At 31.6% G+C, this 23,283-nt stretch overlaps 1 long non-coding RNA gene across 2 annotated transcripts in view; it reads left to right on the forward strand.

The window, feature by feature from the left end:
• Window positions 1-22,730, forward strand: part of LOC139747707 (uncharacterized) — a 37,388-nt gene extending 14,658 nt beyond the window's left edge. For both annotated transcript variants that reach the window (XR_011712446.1, XR_011712445.1), the window contains one exon: window positions 16,090-22,730. This is a non-coding gene — a long non-coding RNA (uncharacterized lncRNA). The remainder of the gene's footprint in view (window positions 1-16,089) is intronic.
• Window positions 22,731-23,283: the final 553 nt, after the last annotated feature.

Here is a 23,283-nt window from a genome sequence, read left to right on the forward strand (position 1 = left end):
GCTATAGCCTAGGATAATATTTGGCTCAGATTTTCAACTTGTTCAGATTTTAATGAAAATCTGGGTATAAGTGCAATTCTATATGGTGATTAAGGATATCGGATCAAAAGACTGCATTTCGTAAAATTAAACGCTTAATTACATACTTAACCTTAATTATTGTTATATTGATATCCTAATTACTCGCCTAATTACAGAAATTTTAAGGTTTTGACCACAGATTCTTATTCAGCAGAGGTAAAAGCATCTAAGTTGAAAATTTGAGGAAAATCTATTTTTTCAAAAAAATCAAAAAAAATCCCAGGATAATATTTGGCTCAGATTTTCAACTTGTTCAGATTTTAATGAAAATATTGGTATAAGTGCAATTCTATATGGTGATTAAGGAAATCGAGTGGAAAGACTACATTTCGTAAAGTTAAGCACTTAATTACATACTTAACCTTAATTATAATTATATTAATGTCCTAATTACTCAATAATTACACAAATATTAAGGTTTTGACCACAGATTCCTATTCATCATATGTAAAAGCATCTATGCTGAAACTTTGAGGAAAATCTATTTTTTCAAAAAAATCAAGAAAAATCCCAGGCTATAGCCTAGGATAATATTTGGCTCAGATTTTCAACTTTTTCAGATTTTAATGAAAATCTGGGTATAAGTGCAATTCTATATGGTGATTAAGGAAATCGAGTGGAAAGACTACATTTCGTAAAGTTAAGCACTTAATTACATACTTAACCTTTATTATAATTATATTAATATCCTAATTACTCAATAATTACACAAATTTTAAGGTTTTGACCAGAGATTCTTATTCAGCAGAGGTAAAAGCATCTATGTTGAAACTTTGAGGAAAATCTATTTTTTCAAAAAATTAAAGAAAATATAGCCTTGGATAATATTTGGCTCAGATTTTCAACTTGTGCAGATTTTAATGAAAATCTGGGTATAAGTGTAATTCTATATGGTGATTAAGGATATCGAGTCAAAAGACTGCATTTCGTAAAGTTAAGCGCTTAATTGCATACATAACCTTAATAATTATATTAATATCCTAATTACTCGACTAATTACACAAATGTTAAGGTTTTGACCACAGATTTTTATTCAGCAGATGTAAAAGCATATATGCTGAAATTTTGAGTTAAATCTATTATTTCAAAAAAATCAAGACAAACTCAGATTTTCAACTTCTACAGATTTTAATGAAAATCTGGATATAAGTTCAATTCTTTATGGTGATTATGGATATCGAGTCAAAAACATTTATTTCTTAAAATTAAGCGCGTAATTAGATAATATTAGTTATAATTATATCAGTATGCTAATTACTCGACTAATTAGAGTAATTACAGGAATCTTAAGGTTTTGACCACAGATTCTTATTCAGCATAGGTAAAAGAATCAATGTTCAAATTTTGAGGAAAATCTATTTTTTCAAAAAAATCAAGAAAAATCCAAGGCTATAGCCTTGGATAATATTTGGCTCAGATTTTCAACTTGTGTAGATTTTAATGAAAATCTGGGTATAAGTGCAATTCTATATGGTGATTAAGGATATCGAATCAAAAGAATGCATTTCGTAAAATGAAGCGCTTAATTACATACTTAACCTTAATTATAATTATATTAATATCCTAATTACTCGACTAATTACACAAATTTTAAGGTTTTGACCACAGATTCTTATTCAGCAGATGTAAAACCATTTACGGTGAAACTTTGAGGAAAATCTTTTTTTTCAAAAAAATCAAGAAAAATTTAAGGATAATATATGGCTCAGATTTTCAACTTGTTCAGATTTTAATGAAAATCTGGTTATAAACGCAATTGTATATGGTTATTAAGGATATCGAATCAAAAGACTGCATTTCGTAAAATTAAGCGCGTAATTACATACTTAATATTAATTATAATTATATTAACATGCTAATTACTCGACTAAGTAGACTAATTACAGGAATCTAAAGGTTTTGACCACAGATTCTTAATCAGAAGAGGTAAAAGCATCTATGTTGAAATTTTGAGCAAAATCTATTTTTTCAAAAAAATCAAGAAAAATCCAAGGCTATAGCCTTGGATAATATTTGGCTCAGATTTTCAACTTGTGCAGATTTTAATGAAAATCTGGGTATAAGTGCAATTCTATATGGTGATTAAGGATATCGAGTTAAAAGAATGCGTTTCGTAAAGTTAAGCACTTAATTGCATATTTAACCTTAATAATAATTATATTAATATCCTAATCACTCGACTAATTACGCAAAATTTAAGGTTTTGACCACAGATTCTTATTCAGCAGATGTAAAAGCATCTATGCTGAAACTTTGAGGAAAATCTATTTTTTCAAAAAAATCAAGAAAAATTTAAGGATAATATATGGCTCAGATTTTCAACTTGTTCAGATTGTAATGAAAATCTGGTTATAAGCGCAATTGTATATGGTGATTAAGGATATCGAATCAAAAGACTGCATTTCGTAAAATTAAGCGCGTAATTACATACTTAATATTAATTATAATTATATTAACATGCTAATTACTGGACTGATTAGACTAATTACAGGAATCTAAAGGTTTTGACCACAGATTCTTATTCAGCATAGGTAAAATCATCAAAGTTCAAATTTTGAGGAAAATCTATTTTTTCAAAAAAATCAAGAAAAATCCAAGGCTATAGCCTTGGATAATATTTGGCTCAGATTTTCAACTTGTGTAGATTTTAATGAAAATATGGATATAAGTGCAATTTTATATGGTGATTAAGGATATCGAGTCAAAAGACTGCATTTCGTAAAATTAAGCGCGTAGTTACATACTTAATATTAATTATAATTTTATTAACATGCTAATTACTCGACTAATTAGACTAACTATAGTAATATTAAGGTTTTGATCACAGATTCTTAATCAGAAGAGGTAAAAGCATCTATGTTGAAATTTTGAGGAAAATCTATTTTTTCAAAAAAATCAAGAGAAATCCAAGGCTATAGCCTTGGATAATATTTGGCTCAGATTTTCAACTTGTTCAGATTTTAATGAAAAACTGGGTATAAGTGAAATTCTATATGGTGATTAAGGAAATCGAGTGGAAAGACTGCATTTCGTAAAGTTAAGCACTTAATTACATACTTAACCTTAATTATAATTATATAAATATCCTAATTGCTCGACTAATTACACAAATTTAAGGTTTTGACCACATATTCTTATTCAGAAGAGGTAAAAGCATCTATGTTGAAACTTTGAGGAAAATCTATTTGGCTCAGATTTTCAATTTGTTCAGATTTTAATGAAAATCTGGGTATAAGTGCAATTCTGTATGGTGATTAAGGAAATCGAGTGGAAAGACTACATTTCGTAAAGTTAAGCACTTAATTACATACTTAACCTTAATTATAATTATATTGATATCCTAATTACTCAATAATTACACAAATATTAAGTATTTGACCACAGATTCTTATTCAGCATATGTAAAAGCATCCATGCTGAAACTTTGAGGAAAATCTATTTTTTCAAAAAAATCAAGAAAAATCCAAGGCCTTGGATAATATTTGGCTCAGATTTTCAACTTGTTCAGATTTTAATGAAAATGTGGGTATAAGTGGAAGTCTATATGGTGATTAAGGATATCGGAAAAAAAAACTGCATTTCGTAAAATTAAGCGCTTAATTACATACTTAACCTTAATCATTAATATATTAATATCCTAATTACTCGACTAATTACAGAAATTTTAAGGTTTTGACCACAGATTCTTATTCAGCAGATTTTAATGAAAATCTGGGTATAAGTGCAATTCTATATGGTGATTAAGGATATCGAGTCAAAAGACTGCATTTCGTAAAATTAGGCGCGTAATTACATATTTAATATTAATTATAATTATATTAACATGTTAATTACTCGACTAATTAGGCTAATTACAGGAATCTTAAGGTTTTGACCAGAGATTATTAATCATAAGAGGTAGAAGCATCTATGTTGAAATTTTGAGGAAAATCTATTTTTTCAAAAAAATCAAGAAAAATCCCAGGCTATAGCCTTGGATAATATTTGGCTCAGATTTTTAATTTGTTTAGATTTTAATGAAAATCTGGGTATAAGTGCAATTCTATATGGTGATTAAGGATTTCGAGTCAAAAGAATGCATTTCGTAAAATTAAGCTTTTAATTAATACTTAACCTTAATTACAATTATATTAATAACCTAATTACTCGAGTAATTACACACATTTTAAGGTTTTGACCACAGATTCTTATTCAGCAGAGGTAAAAGCATTTATGTTGAAACTTTTAGGAAAATCTATTTTTTCAAAAAATTCAAGAAAAATCGAGTGGAAAGACTACATTTCGTAAAGTTAAGCACTTAATCACATACTTAACCTTAATTATAATTATATTGATATCCTAATTACTCAATAATTACACAAATATTAAGGTTTTGACCACAGATTCTTATTCAGCATATGTAAAAGCATCTATGCTGAAACTTTGAGGAAAATCTATATTTTCAATTAAATCAAGAAATATCCAAGGCCTAGGCTAATATTTGGCTCAGATTTTCAACTTGTTCAGATTGTAATGAAAATCTGGTGATAAGCGCAATTGTATATGGGGATTAAGGATATGAAATCAAAAGACTGCATTCCGTAAAATTAAGCGCGTAATTACATACTTAATATTAATTATAATATATTAACATGCTAATTACTCGACTAATTAGACTAATTACAGGAATCTAAAGGTTTTGACCACAGATTCTTAATCAGAAGAGGTAAAAGCATCAAAGTTCAAATTTTGAGGAAAATCTATTTTTTCAAAAAAATCAAGAAAAATCCCAGGCTATAGCCTTGGATAATATTTGGCTCAGATTTTCAACTTGTGCAGATTTTAATGAAAATCTGGGTATAAGTGCAATTCTATATGGTGATTAAGGATATCGAGTTAAAAGAATGAGTTTCGTAAAGTTAAGCACTAAATTGCATATTTAACCTTAATAATGATTATATTAATATCCTAATCACTCGACTAATTACGCAAAATTTAAGGTTTTGACCACAGATTCTTATTCAGCAGAGGTAAAAGCATCTATGTTGAAACTTTGAGGAAAATCTATTTTTTCAAAAAAATCAAGAAAAATCCCAGGCTATAGCCTTGGATAATATTTGGCTCAGATTTTCAACTTGTGCAGATTTTAATGAAAATCTGGGTATAAGTGCAATTCTATATGGTGATTAAGGATATCGAGTTAAAAGAATGAGTTTCGTAAAGTTAAGCACTAAATTGCATATTTAACCTTAATAATGATTATATTAATATCCTAATCACTCGACTAATTACGCAAAATTTAAGGTTTTGACCACAGATTCTTATTCAGCAGAGGTAAAAGCATCTATGTTGAAACTTTGAGGAAAATCTATTTTTTCAAAAAATTCAAGAAAATATAGCCTTGGATAATATTTGGCTCAGATTTTCAACTTGTGCAGATTTTAATGAAAATCTGGGTATAAGTGTAATTCTATATGGTGATTAAGGTTATCGAGTGAAAAGACTGCATTTCGTAAAGTTAAGCGCTTAATTGCATACATAACCATAATAATTATATTAATATCCTAATTACTCGACTAATTACACAAATGTTAAGGTTTTGACCACAGATTTTTATTCAGCAGATGTAAAAGCATCTATGCTGAAATTTTGAGTTAAATCTATTTTTTCAAAAAAATCAAGACAAGCCCCCGGCTATAGCATAGGATAATATTTGGCTCAGATTTTCAACTTCTGCAGATTTTAATGAAAATCTGGATATAAGTTCAATTCTATATGGTGATTATGGATATCGAGTCAAAAACCTTCATTTCGTAAAATTAAGCGCGTAATTAGATAATATTTGTTATAATTATATCAGTATGCTAATTACTCGACTAATTAGAGTAATTACAGGAATCTTAAGGTTTTGACCACAGATTCTTATTCAACATAGGTAAAAGAATCAATGTTCAAATTTTGAGGAAAATCTATTTTTTCAAAAAAATCAAGAAAAATCCAAGGCTATAGCCTGGGATAATATTTGGCTCAGATTTTCAACTTGTGTAGATTTTAATGAAAATCTGGGTATAAGTGCAATTCTATATGGTGATTAAGGATATCGAATCAAAAGAATGCATTTCGTAAAATGAAGCGCTTAATTACATACTTAACCTTAATTATAATTATATTAATATCCTAATTACTCGACTAATTACACAAATTTTAAGGTTTTGACCACAGATTCTTATTCAGCAGATGTAAAACCATTTACGGTGACACTTTGAGGAAAATCTATTTTTTCAAAAAAATCAAGAAAAATTTAAGGATAATATATGGCTCAGATTTTCAACTTGTTCAGATTGTAATGAAAATCTGGTTATAAGCGCAATTGTATATGGTGATTAAGGATATGGAATCAAAAGACTGCATTTCGTAAAATTAAGCGCGTAATTACATACTTAATATTAATTACAATATATTAACATGCTAATTACTCGACTAATTAGACTAATTACAGGAATCTAAAGGTTTTGACCACAGATTCTTAATCAGAAGAGGTAAAAGCATCAAAGTTCAAATTTTGAGGAAAATCTATTTTTTCAAAAAAATCAAGAAAAATCCAAGGCTAAGGATATTATCCAAATATTATCCAAGGCTTGGATAATATTTGGCTCAGATTTTCAACTTGTGCAGATTTTAATGAAAATCTGGGTATAAGTGCAATTCTATATGGTGATTAAGGATATCGAGTTAAAAGAATGAGTTTCGTAAAGTTAAGCACTAAATTGCATATTTAACCTTAATAATAATTATATTAATATCCTAATCACTCGACTAATTACGCAAAATTTAAGGTTTTGACCACAGATTCTTATTCAGCAGAGGTAAAAGCATCTATGTTGAAACTTTGAGGAAAATCTATTTTTTCAAAAAATTCAAGAAAATATAGCCTTGGATAATATTTGGCTCAGATTTTCAACTTGTGCAGATTTTAATGAAAATCTGGGTATAAGTGTAATTCTATATGGTGATTAAGGTTATCGAGTGAAAAGACTGCATTTCGTAAAGTTAAGCGCTTAATTGCATACATAACCTTAATAATTATATTAATATCCTAATTACTCGACTAATTAGAGTAATTACAGGAATCTTAAGGTTTTGACCACAGATTCTTATTCAGCATAGGTAAAAGAATCAATGTTCAAATTTTGAGGAAAATCTATTTTTTCAAAAAAATCAAGAAAAATCCAAGGCTATAGCCTGGGATAATATTTGGCTCAGATTTTCAACTTGTGTAGATTTTAATGAAAATCTGGGTATAAGTGCAATTCTATATGGTGATTAAGGATATCGAATCAAAAGAATGCATTTCGTAAAATGAAGCGCTTAATTACATACTTAACCTTAATTATAATTATATTAATATCCTAATTACTCGACTAATTACACAAATTTTAAGGTTTTGACCACAGATTCTTATTCAGCAGATGTAAAACCATTTACGGTGACACTTTGAGGAAAATCTATTTTTTCAAAAAAATCAAGAAAAATTTAAGGATAATATATGGCTCAGATTTTCAACTTGTTCAGATTGTAATGAAAATCTGGTTATAAGCGCAATTGTATATGGTGATTAAGGATATGGAATCAAAAGACTGCATTTCGTAAAATTAAGCGCGTAATTACATACTTAATATTAATTATAATATATTAACATGCTAATTACTCGACTAATTAGACTAATTACAGGAATCTAAAGGTTTTGACCACAGATTCTTAATCAGAAGAGGTAAAAGCATCAAAGTTCAAATTTTGAGGAAAATCTATTTTTTCAAAAAAATCAAGAAAAATCCAAGGCTAAGGATATTATCCAAATATTATCCAAGGCTTGGATAATATTTGGCTCAGATTTTCAACTTGTGCTGATTTTAATGAAAATCTGGGTATAAGTGCAATTCTATATGGTGATTAAGGATATCGAGTTAAAAGAATGAGTTTCGTAAAGTTAAGCACTAAGTTGCATATTTAACCTTAATAATAATTATATTAATATCCTAATCACTCGACTAATTACGCAAAATTTAAGGTTTTGACCACAGATTCTTATTCAGCAGAGGTAAAAGCATCTATGTTGAAACTTTGAGGAAAATCTATTTTTTCAAAAAATTCAAGAAAATATAGCCTTGGATAATATTTGGCTCAGATTTTCAACTTGTGCAGATTTTAATGAAAATCTGGGTATAAGTGTAATTCTATATGGTGATTAAGGTTATCGAGTGAAAAGACTGCATTTCGTAAAGTTAAGCGCTTAATTGCATACATAACCTTAATAATTATATTAATATCCTAATTACTCGACTAATTAGAGTAATTACAGGAATCTTAAGGTTTTGACCACAGATTCTTATTCAGCATAGGTAAAAGAATCAATGTTCAAATTTTGAGGAAAATCTATTTTTTCAAAAAAATCAAGAAAAATCCAAGGCTATAGCCTGGGATAATATTTGGCTCAGATTTTCAACTTGTGTAGATTTTAATGAAAATCTGGGTATAAGTGCAATTCTATATGGTGATTAAGGATATCGAATCAAAAGAATGCATTTCGTAAAATGAAGCGCTTAATTACATACTTAACCTTAATTATAATTACATTAATATCCTAATTACTCGACTAATTACACAAATTTTAAGGTTTTGACCACAGATTCTTATTCAGCATATGTAAAAGCATCTATGCTGAAACTTTGAGGAAAATCTATTTTTTCAAAAAAATCAAGAAAAATCCAAGGCTATATATAGCCTAGGATAATATTTGGCTTAGATTTTCAACTTGTTCAGATTTTAATGAAAATGTGGGTATAAGTGGAATTCTATATGATGATTAACGATATCGGATCAAAAGACTGCATTTCGTAAAATTAAGCGCATAATTACATACTTAACCTTAATTATTATTATATTAATATCCTAATTACTCGACTAATTACAGAAATTTTAAGGTTTTGACCACATATTCATATTCAGCAGAGGTAAAAGCATCTATGTTGAAATTTTGAGGAAAATCTATTTTTTCAAAAAAATCAAGAAAATTCCAATATTTGGCTCAGATTTTCAATTTGTTCAGATTTTAATGAAAATCTGGGTATGAGTGCAATTCTATATGGTGATTAAGGATATCGAGTCAAAAGAATGCATTTCGTAAAATTAAGCTTTTAATTAATACTTAACCTTAATTACAACTATATTAATACCCTAATTATTCGAGTAATTACACAAATTTTAAGGTTTTGACCAGAGATTCTTATTCAGCAGAGGTAAAAGCATCTATGTTGAAACTTTGAGGAAAATCTATTTTTCAAAAAATTCAAGAAAATATAGCCTTGGATAATATTTGGCTCAGATTTTCAACTTGTGCAGATTTTAATGAAAATCTGGGTATAAGTGTAATTCTATATGGTGATTAAGGATATCGAGTCAAAAGACTGCATTTCGTAAAGTTAAGCGCTTAATTGCATACATAACCTTAATAATTATATTAATATCCTAATTACTCGACTAATTACACAAATGTTAAGGTTTTGACCACAGATTTTTATTCAGCAGATGTAAAAGCATATATGCTGAAATTTTGAGTTAAATCTATTATTTCAAAAAAATCAAGACAAACCCCCGGCTATAGCCTAGGATAATATTTGGCTCAGATTTTCAACTTCTACAGATTTTAATGAAAATCTGGATATAAGTTCAATTCTTTATGGTGATTATGGATATCGAGTCAAAAACATTTATTTCTTAAATTAAGCGCGTAATTAGATAATATTAGTTATAATCATATCAGTATGCTAATTACTCGACTAATTAGAGTAATTACAGGAATCTTAAGGTTTTGACCACAGATTCTTATTCAGCATAGGTAAAAGAATCAATGTTCAAATTTTGAGGAAAATCTATTTTTTCAAAAAAATCAAGAAAAATCCAAGGCTATAGCCTTGGATAATATTTGGCTCAGATTTTAAACTTGTGTAGATTTTAATGAAAATCTGGGTATAAGTGCAATTCTATATGGTGATTAAGGATATCGAATCAAAAGAATGCATTTCGTAAAATGAAGCGCTTAATTACATACTTAACCTTAATTATAATTATATTAATATCCTAATTACTCGACTAATTACACAAATTTTAAGGTTTTGACCACAGATTCTTATTCAGCAGATGTAAAAACCATTTACGGTGAAACTTTGAGGAAAATCTATTTTTTCAAAAAAATCAAGAAAAATTTAAGGATAATATATGGCTCAGATTTTCAACTTGTTCAGATTTTAATGAAAATCTGGTTATAAACGCAACTGTATATGGTTATTAAGGATATCGAATCAAAAGACTGCATTTCGTAAAATTAAGCGCGTAATTACATACTTAATATTAATTATAATTATATTAACATGCTAATTACTCGACTAAGTAGACTAATTACAGGAATCTAAAGGTTTTGACCACAGATTCTTAATCAGAAGAGGTAAAAGCATCTATGTTGAAATTTTGAGCAAAATCTATTTTTTCAAAAAAATCAAGAAAAATCCAAGGCTATAGCTTGGATAATATTTGGCTCAATTTTCAATTTGCAGATTTAATGAAAATCTGGTATAAGTGCATTCTATAGGTGATTAAGGATATCGATTTAAAAGAATGGTTTCGTAAAGTTAAGCATTAATGCATATTAAAACTTATAATAATTATATTAATATCCTATCACTCGACATAATTACCCAAAATTTATTTTTGACACAGATTTTATTCAGCAGATGTAAAAGATCTTGCGAAACTTGAGGAAATCTATTTTTAAAAAAATCAAAAAAATTTAAGGATAAATATAGGCTCAGATTTTAAATTGTAATGTAATGAATGTTTACGCAATTGTTATGTGATTAAGAATCGAATCAAAGTGCTTGTAAAATAGGGTATTAATTAATTATTATATTTTAATGCAATATGATGATAGAATTACAGGAATCAAGTTGACACAGATTTTATTAAGGTGAATCATCAAGTTTAAATTTTGAGAAAATATTTTTCAAAAATCAGAAAAACAGGCTATGGCTGATAATATTGGAATTCATTGTGTAGATTTTAATGAATATGGTAAGTGCAATTTTATATGGTATAAGGATATGGTCAAGATGATTCGTAAATTACGGTAGTTATATTAATATATTATTTTAACATGTATTCCGACTAATTAGATAAATAGTAATATAGGTTTTGACACAGATTCTTATAAAGAGTAAGACTTGTGAATTTTAGAATCTATTTTCAAAAACAAGAGAAATCAGGTTCCTGATAATTTGGCTCAATTTACTTGTCAGTTTAAGAAATGGTATAATGAAATCTATATGTATAAGATCGAGTGGAAAGACTGTTGTAAGTTAAGACTTATTATATTAACTTAATTATAATTAATAAATATCATGTCGATAATTACAAATTAAGTTTGCAATACTTATTCAGAAGTAAGCATCAGTAATTGAGGAAAACTTGGCGATTTCATTGTTCAGTTTAAGAAATTGGGTATAGCATTTGTAGGTGATTAAGGAATCGTGAAGATAATTTGTAAATAAGCCTTAATTACATACTTAACCTTAATATAATTATATTAATATCCTAATTACTCAATAATTACACAAATATTAAGTATTTGACCACAGATTCTTATTCAGCATATGTAAAAGCATCCATGCTGAAACTTTGAGGAAAATCTATTTTTTCAAAAAATTCAAGAAAAATCCAAGGCATTGGATAATATTTGGCTCAGATTTTCAACTTGTTCAGATTTTAATGAAAATGCTGGGTATAAGTGGAATTCTATATGGTGATTAAGGATATCGAAATAAAAGACTGCATTTCGTAAAATTAAGCGCTTATTACATACTTAACCTTAATATAATATATTAATATCCTAATTACTCGACTAATTACAGAAATTTTAAGGTTTTGACCACAGATTCTTATTCAGCAGAGGTAAAAGCATTTATGTTGAAATTTTGAGGAAAATCTATTTTTTCAAAAAAATCAAGAAAATCCCAGGCCTTGGATAATATTTGGCTCAGATTTTCAACTTGTTCAGATTTTAATGAAAATCTGGGTATAAGTGCAATTCTATATGGTGGTTAAGGATATCGAGTTAAAAGACTGCATTTCGCAAAATTAGGCGCGTAATTACATATTTAATATTAATTATAATTATATTAACATGCTAATTACTCGACTAATTACAGGAATCTTAAGGTTTTGACCACAGATTCTTATCAACATAGGTAAAAGAATCAATGTTCAAATTTTGAGGAAAATCTATTCTTTCAAAAAAATCAAGAAAAATCCAAGGCTATAGCCTGGGATAATATTTGGCTCAGATTTTCAACTTCTGTAGATTTTAATGAAAATCTGGGTATAAGTGCAATTCTATATGGTGATTAAGGATATCGAATCAAAAGAATGCATTTCGTAAATGAAGCGCTTAATTACATACTTAACCTTAATTATAATTATATTAATATCCTAATTACTCGACTAATTACACAAATTTTAAGGTTTTGACCACAGATTCTTATTCAGCAGATGTAAAAGCATTTACGGTGAAACTTTGAGGAAAATCTATTTTTTTCAAAAAAATCAAGAAAAATTAGCCTTGGATAATATATGGCTCAGATTTTCAACTTGTTCAGATTGTAATGAAAATCTGGGTATAAGTGCAATTGTATATGGTGATTAAGGATATCGAGTCAAAAGACTGCATTTCGTAAAATTAAGCGCGTAAATTACATACTTTATATATAATTATAATATATTAACATGCTAATTACCTCGACTAATTAGACCTAATTTACAGGAATCTAAATGGTTTATGACCACAGATTCTTAATCAGAAGAGTAAAAGCATCATAGTTCAAATTTTGAAGTAAAATCTATTTTTCAAAAAAACGAGAAGAAAATCCAAGGCTAAGGATATTATCCAAATATTAAACCCAAGGCTTGGATAATATTTGGCTCAGATTTTCAACTTGTGCAGATTTTAATGAAAATCTGGGTATAAGTGCAATTCTATATGGTGATTAAGGATATCGAGTTAAAAGAATGCGTTTCGTAAAGTTAAGCACTAAATTGCATATTTAACCTTAATAATAATTATATTAATATCCTAATCACTCGACTAATTACGCAAAATTTAAGGTTTTGACCACAGATTCTTATTCAGCAGAGGTAAAAGCATCTATGTTGAAACTTTGAGGAAAATCTATTTTTTCAAAAAATTCAAGAAAATATAGCCTTGGATAATATTTGGCTCAGATTTTCAACTTGTGCAGATTTTAATGAAAATCTGGGTATAAGTGTAATTCTATATGGTGATTAAGGTTATCGAGTGAAAAGACTGCATTTCGTAAAGTTAAGCGCTTAATTGCATACATAACCTTAATAATTATATTAATATCCTAATTACTCGACTAATTACAGTAATTACAGGAATCTTAAGGTTTTGACCACAGATTCTTATTCAGCATAGGTAAAAGAATCAATGTTCAAATTTTGAGGAAAATCTATTTTTTCAAAAAAATCAAGAAAAATCCAAGGCTATAGCCTGGGATAATATTTGGCTCAGATTTTCAACTTGTGTAGATTTTAATGAAAATCTGGGTATAAGTGCAATTCTATATGGTGATTAAGGATATCGAATCAAAAGAATGCATTTCGTAAAATGAAGCGCTTAATTACATACTTAACCTTAATTATAATTATATTAATATCCTAATTACTCGACTAATTACACAAATTTTAAGGTTTTGACCACAGATTCTTATTCAGCAGATGTAAAACCATTTACGGTGAAACTTTGAGGAAAATCTTTTTTTCAAAAAAATCAAGAAAAATTTAAGGATAATATATGGCTCAGATTTTCAACTTGTTCAGATTTTAATGAAAATCTGGTTATAAGCGCAATTGTATATGGTGATTAAGGATATCGAATCAAAAGACTGCCTTTCGTAAAATTAAGCGCGTAATTACATACTTAATATTAATTATAATTATATTAACATGCTAATTACTCGACTAAGTAGACTAATTACAGGAATCTAAAGGTTTTGACCACAGATTCTTAATCAGAAGAGGTAAAAGCATCTATGTTGAAATTTTGAGCAAAATCTATTTCTTCAACTTGTGCAGATTTTAATGAAAATCTGGGTATAAGTGCAATTCTATATGGTGATTAAGGATATCGAGTTAAAAGAATGCGTTTCGTAAAGTTAAGCACTTAATTGCATTTTTAACCTTAATAATAATTATATTAATATCCTAATCACTCGACTAATTACGCAAAATTTAAGGTTTTGACCACAGATTCTTATTCAGCAGATGTAAAAGCATCTATGCCGAAACTTTGAGGAAAATCTATTTTTTTAAAAAAAATCAAGAAAAATTCGAGGCTATAGCTTAGGATAATATTTGGCTCAGATTTTCAACTTGTTCAGATTTTAATGAGAATCTGGGTATAAGTGCAATTCTATATGGTGATTAAGGATATCGAGTCAAAAGACTGCATTTCGTAAAGTTAAGCGCTTAATTACATACTTAATATTAATCATAATTATATTAACATGCTAATTACTCTACTAATTAGACTAATTGCAGGAATTTTAAGGTTTTCAAAATAGATTCTTATTCAGAAGAGGTAAAAGCATCTATGTTGAAATTTTGAGGAAAATCTATTTTTTCAAAAAATTCAAGAAAAATCCAAGGCTCAGATTTGGCTCAGATTTTCAATTTGTTCAGATTTTAATGAAAATCTGGGTATAAGTGTAATTCTATATGGTGATTAAGGAAATCGAGTCAAAAGACTGCATTAATTACATACTTAATATTAATCATAATTATATTAACATGCTAATTACTCGACTAATTAGACTAATTGCAGGAATCTTAAGGTTTTCACCACAAATTCTTATTCAGAAGAGGTAAAAGCATCTATTTTTGAAATTTTGAGGAAAATCTATTTTTTCAAAAAATTCAAGAAAAATCCAAGGCTATAGCCTAGGGTAAAATTTGGCTCAGATTTTACACTAGTTTAGATTTTAATGAAAATCTGGGTATAAGTGCAATTCTATATGTATCGTCTCCATTAACCTGGTTAAATTCAACAGAGATAAGACTCAATTTTTCCATATATATTCATTTCTAGCACTCGTTTTCTCCGCCGGTTCATTTTGAAAACGCACCCCGTTTCACTCGTCTAACTACCGAATTACCCAACCATATCCGCCACCCCCACCCTTCACACCAGTCTGCCTTTCAGAAGCTAAAGATGCTGTAAAGGCGCCGTAATTGTTTTTTTTTTTTTTTTTTTTATAAATGAGACGTTATTTCCATAACTACAGGGGTTCTAATCACCCTCCTTTGGACTACTGCTGTTATAGATGGGTTTAACAAATCCTAAAAACCATCCAACAAGCGATGGTGGAATTCAAAGCCTCTTCTCTCATTCACGCAAGACATCGCTCTGAAGCATTCCATCCTCTTTGTCCGCCACGCGATTTTCCAGCCCTCCCCTCCCCTTGCCTCTCCTGCAGGTTTTGAATCTCGTGAGGCGTCCGCATAATGCGTGCCTGCGTATACCAACGCGTGGAGGAACCCTCGGCAAGCGCGTGGTTGCTGCTTCCTCTAGTTTCTGTGTGGAGGCCGGACACACACACACACACACACACACACCCACGAGGATTGACCGTTATGACGCCTCTTTCCCTCCTCCTCGAATAGCAAGGTTGTAGAACTCTCTCTCTCTCTCTCTCTCTCTCTCTCTCTCTCTCTCTCTCTCTCTCTCTCTCTCTCTCTCTCTCTCTCTCTCTCTCTCTCTCTCTCTCTCTCTCTCCTCTTCTTCCTTCTTTTTTTTCTCTTTACAAGAGATGGCCTCTGATTGGAGGAATGCTCTGCCCATACCATGTTAGTCATACAAAGAACAAAGAGTTCTCATAGGATCTAATGTCCATCTTCCTGTTCCAGATGTGGCAGACCTGAATCTCCTCGGAGTCACGATCAAAAGTCAGTATTCACCTAAAACAGATGAAATTTTGAGGAGCCTATCAGACCAACTACGAAAACCGGTTCCGGCCAAATTACATCGAAGTCTAAGTCACATATATCTTCTGTTCTCTTTCATGAAAAGTCTCGAACAAGGCGATCGAGACTTGAAGGTGGTAAACTTTAACATTCCTGGTTTAGATATTGAGCGAGAGATTACTAACAAAGAACAGCTCAAATACCTTGCAAAATGCTTCTATTCAGATCCGATATCATATCGCTACATCTTGAGGGCCATATTCCCGAATATTCATCTCCCAAAGATCAGTTTCGAAGCGTTGGAGTCTCCCAACTTCAGACTACCACCTGAGAAAATATTCTTGATTCCAGACTCGGCCAAACTATCCCTAAAAAACAGAATTACTAAAGTGCTTTTCCCTTCTGTACAACAATACAATGTTGATCTTTCTGTCTCAGGTTTGCCAGATCTGAGTACCTTGTTGATGAAAATCAAAGGCCAGTCTTCGTTTAAGACGGACAACATATTATCCAGTTTATCCAGACAGATAGAGCGACCAAGTCCGGCAGGATATCCGGATCTAAGATTTTTATATCTGTTCTTTTATTACATGAAAAGTCTTAGAGGTGGCGTCGCAAACCCCTCCTTACAGTCACTCAGTCTCCCTGGTCTGGACATCAATGAGCAGTCTATTAACATCAGGGAGATCGAAGGACTAGCGAAACACCTCTATGCACACCCTAACCTGTATCTTTACACATTGAAAGCCATATTTCCCCACGTCCAGCCTCCCGAATTCCCCTCCATCACGTTCCCTCCTCTTCCAGATATAAAGATGGACCCCGTGGATATCATGGCACCTAACTTGCCAGATATCAATATTCCTCCAGTAAATACAGGGCCAGAGCTTGCTCAGCTATTCAACATACCCGATTCAACCATAACACCATTGAAAAAGAGAATCATAAATGTGATATTCCCTTACATAAAGGCACATAATGTAGATTTCCCAGTTTTAGATTTGCCAGATCTAAGTAACATGTTAATGAATATCAAAGATCAATTTGCGTTTAGAATAGATAATATATTACACAGTCTTTCAGAACAACTGAAGATCCCCAGTTCGGTCTCAAAATACCCAGACCTAAACCTTCTATATCTGCTCCTATATTACGTTAAAGGTTTCCAAAAAGGCAATCCAAATGTCCCCCTAGAAACTCTTCATCTCCCTGGACTGGATCTCAATGAACAGTCTTCTAACATTATACAAATTAAAGAACTTGCAAAGGATCTCTCTTTAAGACCCGAACTATATTATTATACTATAAAATCTATCTTCCCTAAAGTTCACCTCCCTCCAAGTATCTTCAAAACGCCAGAACCACCATCCATTTCAGTACCTCAAATTCCACAAGTGAATATGAACCCAGTGGATATTGTAGCGCCTCCTCCACCAGATATCAATATTCCCCCAGTACTCACTGGAACAGCGCTTGCTCAACTATTCAACATACCCGATTCAACCATAATGCCACTGAAAAAGAGAATCATAAATGTGATATTCCCTTACATAAAGGCACATAATGTAGATTTCCCAGTTTTAGATTTGCCAGATCTAAGTAACATGTTAATGAATATCAAAGATCAATTTGCGTTTAGAATAGATAATATATTACGCAGTCTTTCAGAACAACTGAAGATCCCCAGTTCGGTCTCAAAATACCCAGACCTAAACCTTCTATATCTGCTCCTATATTACATTAAAGGTTTCCAAAAAGGCAATCCAAATGTCCCCCTAGAAACTCTTCATCTCCCTGGACTGGATCTCAATGAACAGTCTTCTAACATTATACAAATCAAAGAACTTGCAAAGGATCTCTCTTTAAGACCTGAACTATATTATTATACTATAAAATCCATCTTCCCCAAAGTTCACCTCCCTCCAAGTATTATCAAAGCGCCAGAATCACCATCCATTTCAGTACCTCAAATTCCACAAGTGAATATGAACCCAGTGGATATTGTAGCGCCTCCTCCACCAGATATCAATATTCCCCCAGTACTCACTGGAACAGCGCTTGCTCAACTATTCAACATACCCGATTCAACCATAATGCCACTGAAAAAGAGAATTATAAATGTGATATTCCCTTACATAAAGGCACAGAATGTAGATTTCCCAGTTTTAGATTTCCCAGATCTAAGTAACATGTTAATGAATATCAAAGATCAATTTGCGTTTAGAATAGATAATATATTACGCAGTCTTTCAGAACAACTCAAGATCCCCAGTTCGGTCTCAAAATACCCAGACCTAAACCTTCTATATCTGCTCCTATATTACGTTAAAGGTTTCCAAAAAGGCAATCCAAATGTCCCCCTAGAAACTCTTCATCTCCATGGACTGGATCTCAATGAACAGTCTTCTAACATTATACAAATCAAAGAACTTGCAAAGGATCTCTCTTTAAGACCTGAACTATATTATTATACTATAAAATCCATCTTCCCCAAAGTTCACCTCCCTCCAAGTATTATCAAAGCGCCAGAATCACCATCCATTTCAGTACCTCAAATTCCACAAGTGAATATGAACCCAGTGGATATTGTAGCGCCTCCTCCACCAGATATCAATATTCCACCAGTACCCACTGGAACAGCGCTTGCTCAACTATTCAACATACCCGATTCAACCATAATGCCACTGAAAAAGAGAATTATAAATGTGATATTCCCTTACATAAAGGCACAGAATGTAGGTTTACCAGTTTTAGATTTGCCAGATCTAAGTAACATGTTAATGAATGTCAAAGATCAATTTGCGTTTAAAATTGATAATATATTACACAGTCTTTCTGAACAGATCAAGAGTCCAAGTTCAGTCATGAAAAATCCAGATTTAAACTTTTTATATCTGCTCTTTTATTGCATTAAGGGTTACGTTGAAGGCAATCCAAATGTTCCCATCAAAACTCTTCATCTCTCTGGGCTAAGCATTGATGAAGAGTCTTCTAACATTATACAAATTAGAAGACTTGCAAAGGATCTCTCTTTAAGACCTGAACTATATTATTATACTGTAAAATCCATCTTCCCCAAAGTTCACCTCCCTCCAAGTATCTTCAAAACGCCAGAACCACCATCCATTTCAGTACCTCAAATTCCACAAGTGAATATGAACCCAGTGGGTGTTGTGGCGCCTCCTATGCCAGATATCAATATTCCCCCAGTAAACACTGTTAAACCAATTGACCAACTATTCAACTTACCTGATTCAACCACAACACCACTGAAAAAGAGAATTATAAACATGATATTCCCTCATATAAAGAAACAGAATGTGGATTTCTCAGTTTTAGAAATGCCAGACCTTAGTCACTTGTTAATGAATATCAAAGATCAATTTGCGTTTAGAACAGATAATATATTAAAGAGTCTTTCAGAACAACTGAAAATCCCCAGTTCGGTCTCAAAATACCCAGATCTAAACCTTCTATATCTGCTCCTATATTACGTTAAAGGTTTCCAAAAAGGTAATCCAAATGTCCCCCTAGAAACTCTTCATCTCCCTGGACTGGATATTAATGAACAGTCTTCTAACATTATACAAATTAAAGAACTTGCAAAGGATCTCTCTTTAAGACCCGAACTGTATTATTATGCCATAAAATCTATTTTCCCAAAAGTTCACCTCCCTCCAATTACCCTCGAAGAGCCAGAATCTTCATCCATTTCAGTACAGAATCCAGCACTTCAAATTCCACAAGTGAATATGAACCCAGTGGATATTGTAGCGCCTCCTCCGCCAGATATCAGTATTCCCCCAGTACCCACTGGAACAGCGCTTGCTCAACTATTCAGCATACCCGATTCAACCATAATGCCACTGAAAAAGAGAATTATAAATGTGATATTCCCTTACATAAAGGCACAGAATGTAGGTTTACCAGTTTTAGATTTGCCAGATCTAAGTAACATGTTAATGAATGTCAAAGATCAATTTGCGTTTAAAATTGATAATATATTACACAGTCTTTCTGAACAGATCAAGAGTCCAAGTTCAGTCATGAAAAATCCAGATTTAAACTTTTTATATCTGCTCTTTTATTGCATTAAGGGTTACGTTGAAGGCAATCCAAATGTTCCCATCAAAACTCTTAATCTCCCTGGGCTAAGCATTGATGAAGAGTCTTCTAACATTATACAAATTAGAAGACTTGCAAAGGATCTCTCTTTAAGACCTGAACTATATTATTATACTGTAAAATCCATCTTCCCCAAAGTTCACCTCCCTCCAAGTATCTTCAAAACGCCAGAATCACCATCCATTTCAGTACCTTAAATTCCACAGGGGAATATGAGTCCAGTGGGTGTTGTGGCGCCTCCTTTGCCAGATATCAATATTCCCAAAGTAAACATTGGGAAACCAAGTGGGCATCTACTCGATATGTCTGATTCAACTAGAATATCATTGAGAAAGAGATTTATGAATGTGATATTCCCTTCTTTTAAGGGACATAATGTTGATTTTCCAAACCTAAGTTACCTCTTAAGGAACTTTAAAGGCCAGCATTCATTTAGAATGGATAATATATTAGACAGTCTTTCAAATCAGATCAGGAAACCTAGTCCGGACGTAAGATATCCAGATTTAAACTTCCTATATCTGCTCTTTTATTGCATTAAGGGTTACCAAGATGGCATACCAAATGTCTCTCTAGAAACTTTGGATATTCCTGGATTGCATTTTCAGAAACAGCATCGTAATTTCCGGGAGATCAAAGTACTTGCAAAGGAGCTCCTTGCACACCCTGACCTATACACTTACACAGTCAAAGCCATTTTTCCGAATGCTTAACACTCCTTCAGATGAGCAGCATCGCAGTATCAAAAGCACTAGACTTTCACCTACTAATACCTGGGTCAGATAAAGACTTATTAAAAAACTACTTTAAAGCTCCTCTTTTTTTTTCTTCCATAAAAAAGTCCTGATGTCGATGTTCCAGCTTCAAGTACACCACTTATAAGTCATCTTGGAATAACAAAGTTTAAGTCAGGCTCCGCCTAACATAAATGTTACATTAAACAGTCATCCAAAGTAGCTAAGAAAACAAAGTTCAACCACCTTTCCCAACTCTACAAAAAATGAATATCGAAATCAAAGTCTTTCACACATCCTTTTCTATTTGATGCTAAGTCTTAAAGAAGGTGTCAGAAATTTGAAAGTGTTTAAAGTTAAAAAAAAAAAATCTTAATTTACATGCTGAGTCACAGTCTCTTAACATAGATTACAACTTTTGCCAAGCTCCTCCCTTCGAATCCCAGATGCCACTACTACACTTGCAAAGCCATCATCTTTCCGAATTTTCAAATCTCTGGGTCGAGCATGGGGAAGCTAGAATGACCAAAGTTTATACTACAAACATCAGTAGCCCGATATATGGATGGAATTTCAGAGCATTTCCAAAAGTCAGGGTTCGTACATAAATTCACCGAATGTAAGTCTTCTGTAATTTTTCTTTTTCTTTCCATTATCACAAAAATGAAATGGTCTTTAAGATGGCGATCCAAATTCTTTCGAGAAGCTAAACCGACTTGGACGGAATATCAGAGAACAACCCTCTAAACATTAGATCAAAACCCGCTCTCAAGGACATAAAACTCCCAGTGAACCCAAGTGAGACGGAAGAGTCGGCCTCATAAAAACAGATGCGGACTGAAATTGCGTACGTAAGTCTTCCTCCTTGTCACCAGTGGCGGCTTCCATCTTCATCCGTGGGGGTCGACAACAGCTGTGGCCGTTTATTGATAAACATGAAGCAGCCATCTTGGATGGGTGAAAAAGCTCATTCATTGGTCGACGTGGAGTAGTCAAAAGACAGCATCTTGTGTGCTTTTGCAAAATGAAAGTCGACTCACACTGTGCATTGATTAAGATGATTTGCAAAAGACATTGATTCAAATTCATTAATCATATTTATGAAAAAGGGTTTTGAATGATGTGTTAAGTGACATACTACATGTAAAGAGAGTGGCTGGTCAGAAATGAATTAATTAAAGTTCTCTTGGCACTGTACAAGGTATGCAGAAGTGTGTATATTTCAAACCTCATGTATTTTAAAGTGTGGCAGAATTTCTTATTTGTATGAGTTCACTGATGACTTGTGTGCCTTTTAAACAATTATTTCTTCTGTATAAGACAAGAAACATCTTTTTCTTTTGTAAAAATGGCTTGAAACGTAATGATGTTCTACACACATGCAGTTCAGAAAAAAAAAGACTGTCTTTAAACTCTTATCATGTAAAGTCCTGACTAAAATCATGTTATGTTACATAGAAGAAATTCTCAAAAGTGAAAGAGAATATAATAATTTGGCATATGTAATTTTTAGATGCTAAGAAATCGAATTCAGTGACCTAATGGAGATGAAATGATATATAAAAATTATGTGAACCTGAAAATCTGACTGATCTTTGTATAAGTTAATCCTGGCATCTGTGTATATGATTATATAAATATTTGATTTCATTTCAATGCCATGTTCATTATATAAGGATTTGACATATCACTGTAGGATGAATAAAATGTTTTTGAAATACAGAAGTCTTTACTAATTTTCATTACTTTATAAGAGTATTTGGGCGAATGATTGTTATTAACGACTAAAAAAGGACAAAGAACAGAATCTTCGAATTTATGGCAAAGGACAATATCAGGGCCACAGACTCTAACTCTAGAAAATGATACACATGCCGTTCGCACTGCCTTTTTCATCTCTCTCTCTCTCTCTCTCTCTCTCTCTCTCTCTCTCTCTCTCTCTCTCTCTCTCTCTCTCTCTCTCTCTCTCTCTCTGGTAAGTGGTAAGCAGCCGCCAAACAAGGAGAGCACATTGCCAGTTTTATGCACCCGGGTGTGGAAGGGGGTTATAGAGAAGTGTGCAGTAACCCCATCACTTTAAAACAGTCGTGAAACGTCGCTTCTTCATAGGCCCAAGTAGCTGATGGACTACATGTATAGTGAGAGTATATGTGATGGTCTTAGAATTAATTTTGACACCTGAAGAAGGTGTCAAAGTTTTTTTTTTTTGCGGTCGGTGGATGTAGTAAACTTACGCTGACGGCCCTAATGACCCTGGCAGTTGACAGGCCCAAACAAC

Source organism: Panulirus ornatus, chromosome 5, assembly GCF_036320965.1.
Source record: "Panulirus ornatus isolate Po-2019 chromosome 5, ASM3632096v1, whole genome shotgun sequence".
In the NCBI taxonomy this organism is placed as follows: Eukaryota; Metazoa; Arthropoda; class Malacostraca; order Decapoda; family Palinuridae; genus Panulirus; species Panulirus ornatus.